The sequence below is a fragment of the Salvelinus namaycush genome, chromosome 3 (assembly GCF_016432855.1).
Source record: "Salvelinus namaycush isolate Seneca chromosome 3, SaNama_1.0, whole genome shotgun sequence".
In the NCBI taxonomy this organism is placed as follows: domain Eukaryota; kingdom Metazoa; phylum Chordata; class Actinopteri; order Salmoniformes; family Salmonidae; genus Salvelinus; species Salvelinus namaycush.
Window position 1 is genome coordinate 70,734,465 of NC_052309.1, and position 12,887 is coordinate 70,747,351.

Below are 12,887 nucleotides of genomic sequence, written 5' to 3' on the forward strand. Positions count from 1 at the left end.
CTTCCAACATCATCCATTTCGGATTTTTATTTGCCATATATTTTTCAACTGTGCTGTGATGCTTCACAAAAGATTTGAACCTTCCTATTCTCATAGCTTCTACAGATTGTAAATTAAAAATAAACATTTTTGCTAAAATAATTATTATATTATTGATTGATTGACTATGGCTTTTCAAATCCCCCAGTATTGCTATCTGTAGCGTTAGTTCTAGGCAAATGTTGCAATTCTTCAGCCATTCCTGGACCTGTGACCAAAAACGAGCTACATATGGACAATACCAAAATAAATGATCTAATGACTCTGCCTCCTCACAACAGAATCTGCAGAGCTGGGAAGATTGTATACCCCATATATATAACATTCTATTAGTTGCAAGAATTTTTTACAGTAATTTAAATTGAAAAATTCGAAGTTTTGAATCCGGCGTTGTTTTGCGTATCAATTCATAAACCATGTGCCATGGAATGGGTACATCGAAAATCTCTTCCCAACTATTTTGCAATTTATATGGCACAGCTGTCAGTTTTTTGGTCCTTAAATGAAATTGGTATATGTTTTTATTTATCACACTTTTCTTTAACCATTTATGTTCTTTAATACAGGGCCGACATACAAGTTCCTTACTTTTTTCCCCTTCTACTTGCCTCTTCCATTTTTGTGGTAATGCTGCAATTAATTGGTTGTAATTTTGGGTAGAGCAGACATTTCCATATGTCTGTGTTAGCTGCATGTGTGACATAACTCCACCAGTCCTATTTATGATATCATTCACAAAAATTATACCTTTTTTAAACATTTCTTCGATAAATACAGTTTTTTTATCAATTACTATATTTGAATTTAACCACAATATTTGTTGTACTATTTGTTCCGTCCTTTCAGGTGGATTAAACTGAAATTGCAACCAACTTTCTAAGGCTTGTTTAAAAAATAAGGATATTTTGGAGATTATTTCCTTTTCAAACAACCGAAAGTGAGCAGGTGTAATCTGAATAAAGGGAAAAAGGCCCTTCTTGAACATAGGATGAGACATTCGTACCAATTTACTAGAGAACCAGTTTGGATTTAAGTATAACTTTTGTATGACTGATGCCTTTAGTGAGAGGTCTAATGCTTTAATATTTAATAATTTCTGCCCTCCGAATTCATATTCGTTATATAAATAGGCCCTTTTAATTTTATCTGGCTTGCCGTTCCAAATAAAATGGAATATTTTTTTTTCATATAATTTAAAAAGCAGGTCACTAGGTGTAGGCAAAACCATAAGCAAATAGGTAAACTGTGATATGACTAAAGAGTTAATCAGGGTGATTTTTCCACAAATAGACAAGTATTTTCCTTTCCATGGTAGCAAGATCTTATCTATTTTTGCTAACTTTCTATAAAAATTTATTGGAGTGAGATCATTTCTTTCTTTTGGGATTTTTATACCGAGTATGTCCACATCTCCGTCAGACCATTTAATTGGTAAACTACATGGCAATATAAAATGTGTATTTTTTAGTGATCCAATACGTAATATGGTACATTTATCATAATTTGGTTTTAATCCAGAGAGGATAGCAAAGGTATCTAGATCCTCTATGAGGCCGTGGAGAGACTCTAGTTGTGGTTTTAAAAGAAAACATGAATCATCAGCGTACAATGACACCTTAGTTTTTAAGCCACGGATTTCTAATCCATTAATATTAATGTTTGATCTAATTTTAACAGCTAACATTTCGATGGCAATAATAAATAGATATGCCGATAGTGGACAACCTTGTTTTACTCCTCTAGATAGTTTAAAACTTTCTGAGATGTAGCCATTATTTACTATTTTACACCTAGGGTTACTATACATAATTTTAACCCATTTTATAAGAGATTCCCCAAAATTGAAATATTCTAGGCATTTATATATAAACTCCAGTCGTACTTTATCAAAAGCCTTTTCAAAATCAGCTATGAAAACCAGACCTGGTGTCCCGGATATTTCATAGTGTTCTATTGTTTCCAGTACTTGCCTTATATTATCTCCAATGTATCGTCCATGTAAAAAACCTGTCTGATTAGGATGAATAATATCTGACAAAACTTTTTTTATTCTATGCGCCAAGCATTTTGCTAGGATTTTTGCATCACAACACTGAAGTGTAAGAGGTCTCCAATTTTTTAATTGGACTGGATCTTTATATATACCACTTGGGTCCTGTTTCAGTAATAACGATATCAGACCTTCTTGTTGCGTGTCTGATAATCTACCATTTATATAGGAGTGGTTAAAACAAGCTAATAATGGTCCTTTGAGTATATCAAAAAAAGTTTTGTATACTTCCACTGGTATGCCATCCAGCCCTGGAGTTTTCCCATCCTTAAAGGCCCCAATTGCATCAAGCAGTTCCTCCTCTGTAATTTGGCCTTCACATGAGTCTTTCTGTACAGATGTTAATTTTACATTATTAATAGGAAAAAAATCCATACAATTAGTTTCAGTTAGTGGAGATGGAGGAGCCTGAAACGAAAACATATTCTTAAAGTACTTTACTTCCTCTTTCAAAATATCATTTGGTGAATCATGCGTGACTCCATCATTTGTAACAAGTTTTAATACATTTTTTTTGGTAGCATTTCTATATTGAAGATTGAAAAAGAATTTGGTGCATTTTTCCCCATATTCCATCCAGTTCGCTTTATTTTTATAATATATTACACTGGATCTTTCTTGAATAAGTTCCTCCATTTCTTTTTGTTTTTCCTCTAACTTATTCTGTGCCTCTATGGTACTGTTTTTATTGCTATCTAACTGTACTGTTAGTCCTTCAATTTCCTTTGTTAATATGGACTCTTTTGATCTAAATTCCCTTTGTTTTATAGATGAGTACTGAATTGCATGGCCTCTAAAGGCACACTTAAAAGTGTCCCATACAATAAGGGGATTTGCTGTACCTATGTTATGTCTGAAAAAGTCAGTTATAAAATCTTCTGTCCTAGTTCTAAACAATTTATCATCTAGTAGACTTTGATTAAATTTCCAATATCCTCGCCCACGTGGAAATTCTGTAAGAGAAATATATATGCCAATTATGTGATGATCCGACCGCATTCTGTCCCCTATCAACACTTTTTTAACTTTTGGTGCCAGAGAGAATGGTATAAGAAAGTAGTCAATACGACTAGCTTGATTCAGCCTCCGCCATGTATATCTCACTAAATCAGGGTATTTAAGTCTCCATATATCCACTAATTCCAATATATCCATGACATTCATGATTTCCTTAAGTGCCTGAGGGTGATAGTTTGTAGTGTGATTTCCTTTCCGGTCTATAGAGGTATTTAAGACCGTATTAAAATCTCCCACTATAATAATAGAGTCTAGTGTTGCTTGTAGAGTTGATAAATTCTTATATATATTTTCAAAGAAGCTTGGATCATCATTATTCGGACCGTATAGGTTAACAAGCCATATTTGTTTATTGTCCAATAACATATTTAAAATAATCCATCTACCTTGAGGATCTGTTTGGACAATTTGCACATTTGGATCAAAATTATTGTTAATTAAAACCATCACCCCTTTTGAATTTCTTTGCCCATGGGAGAAATATATTTTGCCCCCCCAGTTCTTTTTCCACAAAACTTCATCTAAAACTGTTGAATGGGTTTCCTGTAAACAATAGATATTATAATCCTTCTCTTTTAGCCAGGTAAATACTGATCGTCTTTTCTTATTATCTGCTAAGCCATTACAATTGTAACTGGCTATACTTATTTCACCACTTACCATAATGAGACACACCTTTCATTCTTTTAATCAGAATATATTTTTGTAAACGTACTATTAAAAAGTAACATAATGATTGAGTGTCTATATAGTTGTACCATGATATTTGCATTTCTACTAAGTAAACCTCCAATTGGTCCCTACTATTCCACCCGCTAAAAGGCCTCATCTCGAGATGGCTTGTCATCCCAATGCCCGGTAGACCACCCTCGACCCCCTGTATCCCATAGCCCTGAACCGACTGGGATCCATTCTTTGAAAAGAGCATACAGTGCCATTTACCGAATTGAAGAAGATCAATTACCATATGCATTTCCATTGCCCTCACCTCGATTTGTATTATATATATCTGTGGATCATCCTCTATTGTCCCTAACATCTTTTACTTCTTCCTTCGCAACAGTTGTGGGATACACACATACACCCACACACACTCAGCCCTTACCCCCACACAACCATAAGCTCACTTTCTCAACAATTGCACCATCCCAGAGCCCAACTCAAGATGGGTCATGATTTACAAATGCACTTGCAGTTGCAGCTGCATGAGAAGGCCTGCAAGACCGCACAAAAAATTAGCAAAAATTGAGAGATTTATTTACCATTGTCATATCCTAGATAATGGAGGTCAAATGTACACCTTATTCCTGAAACACCCACAATACGGCCACCCGTCATGACCATGTCCCCACGCATCTCCATGCAGTCCGACTTTGATTTTGTGCCGCCAGGGCCACAATAATATACCCCCTCTCTGAATGTCCGAGTGTGACCCCCTCCCCATGGGTTACTGCAGCTAGTGTTGCCAGCACTGCCACTGCCTGGGTGGGGGCACCCCACCGGAATCCCCACCGGCTAGGTACAAGGTCGTCATGGTTCTCATTAGCAGCTTTGAGAATTTCCTTGTATATTATGCTCTCCCTTTATGGGGCTTTGGCTTTGCAGGACCAACCCTGCCAAGCAGGCTCAGAATCTTGAGGGGGCAGTGCTGCTCTTGGTCTCTGACCTCATTTTAGCTGCATACAGACCGCTTACAGCGGGCACATATAACAGTTAGGGACTTCTCCTTAGTATCTGGGTCATTCAGGTGGGTGTCTAGGGTATAGTGCCATGGACCGTACCATTAAAATAGGATAATAAATAATTAGATATAATTTATAAAAAAATAAATAAAAAATGTAGTTCTCCATGATAGGACAATAAATAAATAAGACGTATAATTCATTATAAAAGTATATCCATCATCTTAACAACATTGAAAGCCCTCTCATACCCGGCTCACAGCAATACATTGGCTCTGGGATATGCAACCATTTCATTACTCACTCACTCAACTTTCCAAACATAACAAATAAAATAAAAAATAAACACAAACCATACCATCCACACATACTGTGCCTTCTGTTTACTTAGTTTTTATCTTCACTATGTTGAATTAGTGCTTGTGTGTTCAATTAGTTATATGTGAAGATTTATAGAAAAGCTATATTTTTTATTGTATTGTTACAATCAGTAACCGGGCTTGAATTGTGTTTATTTCCCTCGTCTATGAGAACTTTGTAATTTTTAAAATAACCATGGAGTAGTCTTTGTGTCTCTGAACAACTGGTTATCAATATATAGTTTATCAACGACGAGAGCTACTCGTTTCGCTTTTAATCTATTTTCTTTGAAAATTGGATACAGAACTTTGCGCCGTTCTGCAATTTCCTTCGGAAACTGATCATTCATGCCAATTTTGGTCCCAGCAAGTCTTTTACCCAGGCTTTTAACCATTATTTTATCTTTAAATGAAGCAAATTTGGCAACGATTGGGCGTTCGTACCTCTGCCCTCTCTGTCCGAAGCGGTGAACGCGTTCAAGTTGGATTTTGTCGATAACTTCGCGTGGAATCTGAAGCGCTGTAAGGAGGAACTCTCTAACTATAGATTCAGGAACTTCTCCTTCTTTTTCTTGGATACCTGTAAGTACCAAATTCTCTCTCATGGATCTAGTTTGTATGTCCAGTAAGGTTTCTTTCAGAACGGTGTTCTCCTTTTTAATTCCATTCATTTCGGTTTCAATCTTATTGACTGTCCCTTTTAGCGCGTGTGTTTGCTTCTCCAATGTCGCAGCTTTTTCATCACTCATCTCTAGGCTTGCCTTCAACTCTTTTATATCCTTACTAACTAATTCAAGTATACCCAGTTTGTCATTTATTGATTTTAACAGATCGGTTTCGACCTTTACCATTCCCGGTGGTGAGAATATTAAATCATCAGTGTCTGTAGAAGAGTCACGTTTTCGTTTTGTAATCGGTTCCCCTGTCTTACTCTCCGTCATGTTTGGTTGTTGCCTGTTTTCGTAATATTTGTCGATAAATGTCTCTAGTTTTAGGATTTGTTTTGTGTTATTGTCCAGATTGAAGGTTATCACTCACCAGATTAAGTAGTGCTAATATTTTAGTCTAATTTAGCAGATATTTCGAATATTATGTTTTATCTTGAGGTGCTCTACATAAATCCCTTCAGTCCGCCATTACCCTTACGTTACCTTTACTACTTACTACTTTTTAGATACTTTGCAACTACTTAGCATGTTAGCTAACCCTTCTCCTAAACAAAACCTTAACACTTTCACCTAACCGTGCTTCTACACCTGCATTGCTTGCTGTTTGGGGTTTTAGGCTGGGTTTCTGTACAGCACTTTGAGATATCAGCTGATGTACGAAGGGCTATATAAATAAATTTGATTTGATTTAACCATAACCCTTTAACCTAACTCCTAACCTTAACCCTAAATTGAATCCCTAGCTAGCTAATGTTAGCCACCTAGCTAAAGTTAGCCACAACAAATTGCAATTCGTAACATATCATAATAATTGTAATTCACAACATATCATATTAATTGTAATTTGTTACATATCATACAAAATGGATGATGGACATCCACAAATTAATTCATACCATAAGTAACATTTCATCCTAATTTGAGAATCCCAGATTTTGGTTTACTGTGTTACGTATACCCCTGAGTCCAGGTTGGAGGTTTAGATGAGGGCCTCACCATGCTGAGTGCCATTCAGTGGTCATAATTAGGGATATCACATGGCCTTCAGCCAGGGGTTCCACACCACCACTGGGAATAGTTTTCCAACACACACACACACACACACACACACACACACACACACACACACACACACACACAGCAGCAGGGAGGATGTCAGCCATCAATCTGGGAGCTGTCAGCTGTGACCCGCTAGACCCCGTCACAGCAGAGAAATCTTCCAAATGAAATCAAACAGTCCCTCTCTCCATGGTGACGTTTTCAATGGCCAGTGTCTGTAGCTATCTTGTTCTGAATGTAGGCCTGTGAAGGGCTGATTGACTAGTGTTGGGGAAGAGAGGCTAACAAACAAGTAGTGTGAGAAAGTACAAGAGGAGAAAGAAAGAATATCCTGACATTGATGTGACAGATTGATGTGGACTAACTAGCAATGACAAGCACTGTTATGGATAGTGGAGATGAGGGAGGAAACAAAAAAAGACTCCTTAGAGAGAAATTACCAGAGAGTTCAAGACTGCAGAAAAAATGGATTGTACCCAGGGTGGCACATGCTTCCTAAAATCATACATTTTTGTTCAAACTACATTCCCTACAGTAGATCATCTCTATAGGTAATCTGCTTTACAATGTTTTACTGTACTTCAGACCAGCTATGAGCAAAACACTTGGGAATCCAATAAAATTGTGACATGATTGCTACTATTTCTCAGAGTTGTGTGCTGCCCCCCTCGACCACCCTACATCAGAGAAGGTGAGCCAGTAGTGTAACTTGGCTTATCTCTGGGCCCTTAGTAACTGTGCGCCCGGTGCGGTGACCGTCTTAAATAATCTGTAGCTACAGACAGGTTCATGTTGCTGACCTTTAGCTGAGCTGCCACATGCATATTAAGCCCAGGTTCCTGCACTCCTTCACTACTGCCTCTCTGTCTACGTCTTCCCAGAGCTTTTACCGTGAATTCCTACCTGCTACTCCAGCCCTCAAGAATCAATTACTATCGATTTTCTTACAAAGTTCCCCACACTCTCTAGAGCAGAGTCAAAAGACGGGACAAAGGAGATAAAACCGCATGTGAATTACTAAAGTAACTCGCCCTTTACTATGGGAGACTGATATTATTGAGTGTGAAGAGGACGACGTCGGTTCCACTCTGCTTCAAAGCATGGTGAATGTGAGTAAATGGCATCCTCTGCTAAGTGTGGGGACATTTTAAATGGCTTGTCTTCTGGAGCTCTGCCAAGCCAGAAATCCCTTTTTATGGCATGATATGACATGGTGTACAGAAATGCAGGGAGATACGCCTGTGCAAAGACAACCAGGAAGGGCTCTTCTTATACTCATCTGGCTTCACTCTGGCATGGTTTTGGCAACCCACACGTTGTTTATTGCAAAATGCTAATGAAACTAGTGGGCCATTTCTCTTCCAGCAATCTCAGCTAGAGGGCAACAAGTACCCTGGGGAGGGCCTCCATTGATCAATATTCAACTCATTTTTCTGAGTTTCAACGTTAGTCCGCCATTGGATAAAAAACCCAGCATGACAGATTCATTTTTGGTCAGCACAGTGATTAGATTACTGAGCTTTTATTTCGATGAGGTCTGGCACTGGTGGGAGTGGGACTTGTTCACAACACTTATTGTTCAAACAACATTTCCATTCACACTTCTATTTTTCTCCCCTGGCGTCACCGTTAAAGAACATCCATCCTGATTCTCTCTCATGCCTACAGCTGGAATCTCAGACACTGACATCAGTTTAAATGCATCCTCACAACCTGGACCGGCTGACAATGGAAGTGGTGGTGGATGTGTTGTGGGGGGAAATTGAGTAATATCGCTACAGGTACCACCAGTACATGAAAGGGATGTGGTTTTGTGTTCCAGGGGCATGTAGAGCTGCCAGACAGAAGAGAGGAACACAGCGGGGTGGTGGGAGGAGGTTGACAGATCATCTGGCCTGCTAGGCTCAGCCCTAATGGTCTGCAGATTACTTCAACAGAAGCTCTGGCCATTGGTCGTCATCATTAACTACAGGTTTATACTGGCTGAAAGGTAGAGAAGGCTGGCATCTGACTGCCCTGTAAGGAGAAGTCTCAGTAGGCAGAGCTGGTGAGAGAAGTGGGCCAGCCTACATAACACCAAAGATCCACCACCATATTTTACACTAGGTATGGGGTTTATTTTCTGAATATGCATATTTCTTTTGATGTAAAACCCACCACTGGTGTGCGTGGCCAAGGAGCTCTATTTTCATGTCATCTGACCAAAGCACCGGTTCCAATCCAAGTGCCAATGCTTTTTAGCAAACTCCAGAGGGGTATACTACGAATCAGGTTTGAGTTAGCGAGGTCAACTCTGATAACCGGTCATACGAAAGTGGCTCACCTTTTAGCCAGCCATTTCTATGGCAACGCATGCTTCAGAACTAACCTTCTCCAGGGTTCAGGCTAACTGACTTACCCTCAATGAGATGACTGAGCTGCGTGTTGTGCACCAATGAAATCAGATTCCCTCACTCAGTATCTCCTTCATTTGAGAAAGATGACCGGTTAAATATTATATTAATCAAAAGTGTTTTGTAAAAAATAAAATGGTCATATTAAAATGCCTATCACATTACACATATACATTTGAAAGATCATGACAGTAAAACTTTTCTATTACCAAAATTGCTGGTCACACTTTATTTGGATAGTCCGGATTTCACATCTGTGCGTGCTCTACAGATGATCATAATATCAACAAACTATCTGTTGATAAGCAACTGCTTGCTAAGGTACAGTTAGGGTTATAATAAGGATTTGTGTAAGGGTTAAGGTTAGGGTAATAGTTAAGGTTAGGGTTAGTAGATACTTCGTTGAAATGTTACTGTACTATCCAAATAGGAGCGGGAAAAAAGGTTATCGTGTGCATTGATTAGCATTCCAAAGCACATCAAAGACATTAACAATACGGAAATAAAATAAACTTCTAGCCTATTTCACATCATAGCCTGCTGAATTTGCAAGATACTGTAACTTATCTTTCATGTTGATTTCGGCAATAATTTAAATGTAAAACGTCCACTCCCATGGTTTGATGGTTGCAGCATTGTCTCAAACAGTTTGGTCTTCGACCAGACACTTGCGACATGCACGCGCAGTTACAAGCCTGCTAGAGTTAGCGGCAGGCAGACGAGCAATTTCCACCGTCATAGTACGAATGAAGCCTGAGCTGGAATGTGCAGAGAACAGAAGCTGGCTAGCTTTATAAAAGCCTGAGTAGATCTAGTTTCATTCGTAGTATACCCCTCAGGCGTTTAGATTTGTTGGATGACGTGAAAATAGGTTTTTAGCCACGATATGGGTTTTGCATCTAAAGAAAGATGCATATGCAGAAAAGAACCCCATAACTACTGTCAAATATGGTGGTGGATCTTTGATGTTAGGATGCTATTTTGCTTCCACTGGTCCTGGGACCCTCTTAGGGCGCATGAACTGCTAGCGGGACACCTACGACAACGTCCGGTGAAATTGCAGAGCGCGAAATTCAAAATACAAAAATCGTAATATTAAACATTCATGAAAATACAAGTGTCTTACAACATTTAAAAGCTTAACTTCTTGTTAATCCAACCGCGTTGTCAGATTTCAAAAAGGCTTTACGGCGAAAGCATACCATGCGATTATCTGAGGACAGTGCCCCACATCAAAATACTTTTTCAACCAGCACAGGCGTCACAAAATCACAAATAGCGATTAAATAAATCACTTACCTTTGAAGATCTTCCTCTGTTTGCAATCCCAAGGGTCCCAGATACACAATGAATGGTCGTTTTGTTCGATAAAGTCCTTCTTTATATCCAAAAAAGTCTGTTTAGTTGGCGCCAATGATTCAGTAATCCACTCGTTCAACATGCATACAAACGAATCCAAAAGGTTACCGGTAAAGTTCATCCAAACAAGTCAAACGATGTTTCTAATTAATCCTCAGGTACTCTAATATCTACATAAGCAATAATATTTATGACGGAGAATAGTGTGTTCAATAGGGAAGATAAATAATGAAGAGCGCGCACCTCGTTCATGCGCCAACAAGACTACTTTTCTAATGAGAGACACCTTGGAAAGACGACAACTACTTGCTCATTTTTCAAGGAACAAGCCTGAAACCCTGTCTAAAGACTGTTGACATCTAGTGGAAGCCATAGGAACTGCAATATGGGTCCTATCTATTTGTATATCCTATAGGCTAGCATTGAAATGGCCTGTGACCTCAAACACAAAATTATTTTCCTCTGGTTTTCACCTGCAATATCAGTTTTGTTATACTCACAGACATTATTTTAACAGTTTTAGAAACTTCTGAGTGTTTTCTATCCAATGCTACCAATTATATGCATATCCTAGGTTCTGGGCCTGAGTAACAGGCAGTTTACTTTGGGCACGTCAGTCATTCGAAATTCCGAACATTTCCCTGTATGCCGAAGAAGTTTTTAAGGTCAACCGCATCATGAACTTCACCCAGTATCAAGACATTTTAGCCAAAAACCTGGTTGCCTCTGCCAGGAGGCTGAAACTTGGCCGCAAGTGGATCTTCCAGCAAGACAATGACACCAAGCACATATCAAAATCCACAAATGAATGGTTAATTATTAACCACAAAATCAACATTTTGCAATGGCCATCTCTCCAGACTTGAACCCCATTGAAAACCTGTGGTTTGAATTGAAGAGCGCGGACGAAGGATATGGAAAAAGTATGTATGGAGGAACAGTCTACGATCTCTCCCAATGTGTTTACAATCTCAAAACATTATTCAAAAAGGCTCAGTGCCATTATCATTGGAAGGTGAGGTATTGAAAGTTATGGAAAATAGGGGTGGCAATAATTTTGACAACCATCTTGAGAAAAAATATATTTTACTTGTTTAATATATTAATCATAATCTTTCTCTGAGCAATTGTATTAGTATAAAAGTCTAATTTTCAAATGTTTTTGAGCATACAATATAGCTCAGTATGTATTATTTATTTTATAGTATTTTTTGCTCATCTTTATTAAGGGTGCCAATAATTTAGGACCCGACTGGAGATTAACACACTAAGACTTGAAATGTCAGTCCAGTTTGGAGTGGAGGACCTATTGCAAAACAATGAACAGAAGAAGTAATCAAATTATGAACTTCTGAAATCTATTCAGTAAAAAAGTGTTTAACTAAGATGCCAAACATTCTCTGAGCAGAGAATATCTGTGAGAAAACATCCTCCCAAGACTCAATAAAACATGTAATCGTTCTGCTAAAACACATGTGTTAATGTGTGATGAGATGAAAGCGGTACCATTTTCTGCAATGTGCAAATCGATAAGACATGCAAAACACCGATAAAAACACATTTACAAGCCCCTCAAGCCCTGACACTTCCCTGTTCGCTGCTTGCGATAATAAGCTTCAGAAATAGCTGCTCCAGACTTGGTACATAGCACCATCTTGTATCTATCTGTAAGAGCATGAGGCATTGACTTATGATCTCTCACACACTCACCACGTCCATACACCACCACCACCACCAACATAATCTATAATGGAAGGGGGGAGGATGGGAGATACATTTATTTTTATTTCTATACGTATCACGCAAAAAACACCATCAAATGCCGTTCATACTGTCAATGTTGACTGTTGGGTTCTGAGTAACAAAAGGCTCTGCATAGGCTCTGGATTGCTGCAGGAGGAGTGTGGACAATCCTGCCGATCTGGTTGGAAATTTAACTCCGTGCCAACATCAAGCACTACTGTAAATATTTAGCAGTCAGCACCCTGCTAAAGGCTCAGGGTTTTCTGACTTAATGGAATCAGCACTTTCAAATTAATTGCAGTACATGCATTTGATTTGTCCTATTGCAATGTAAGGTGGGGTCAGGGGTGGAGGAATGAACCAGTTATACCCTCACAATGAGAAAAAAAACATAAGTATGTAAATAATAATTAATAATTAAGTAGTAGGCTAATTACATGACAGTCAGTAGAATTATACCAAATAAATTTGACCCGTTTTAGGATATTCAGTTGGACAACTGATGTCCAATGAACTGG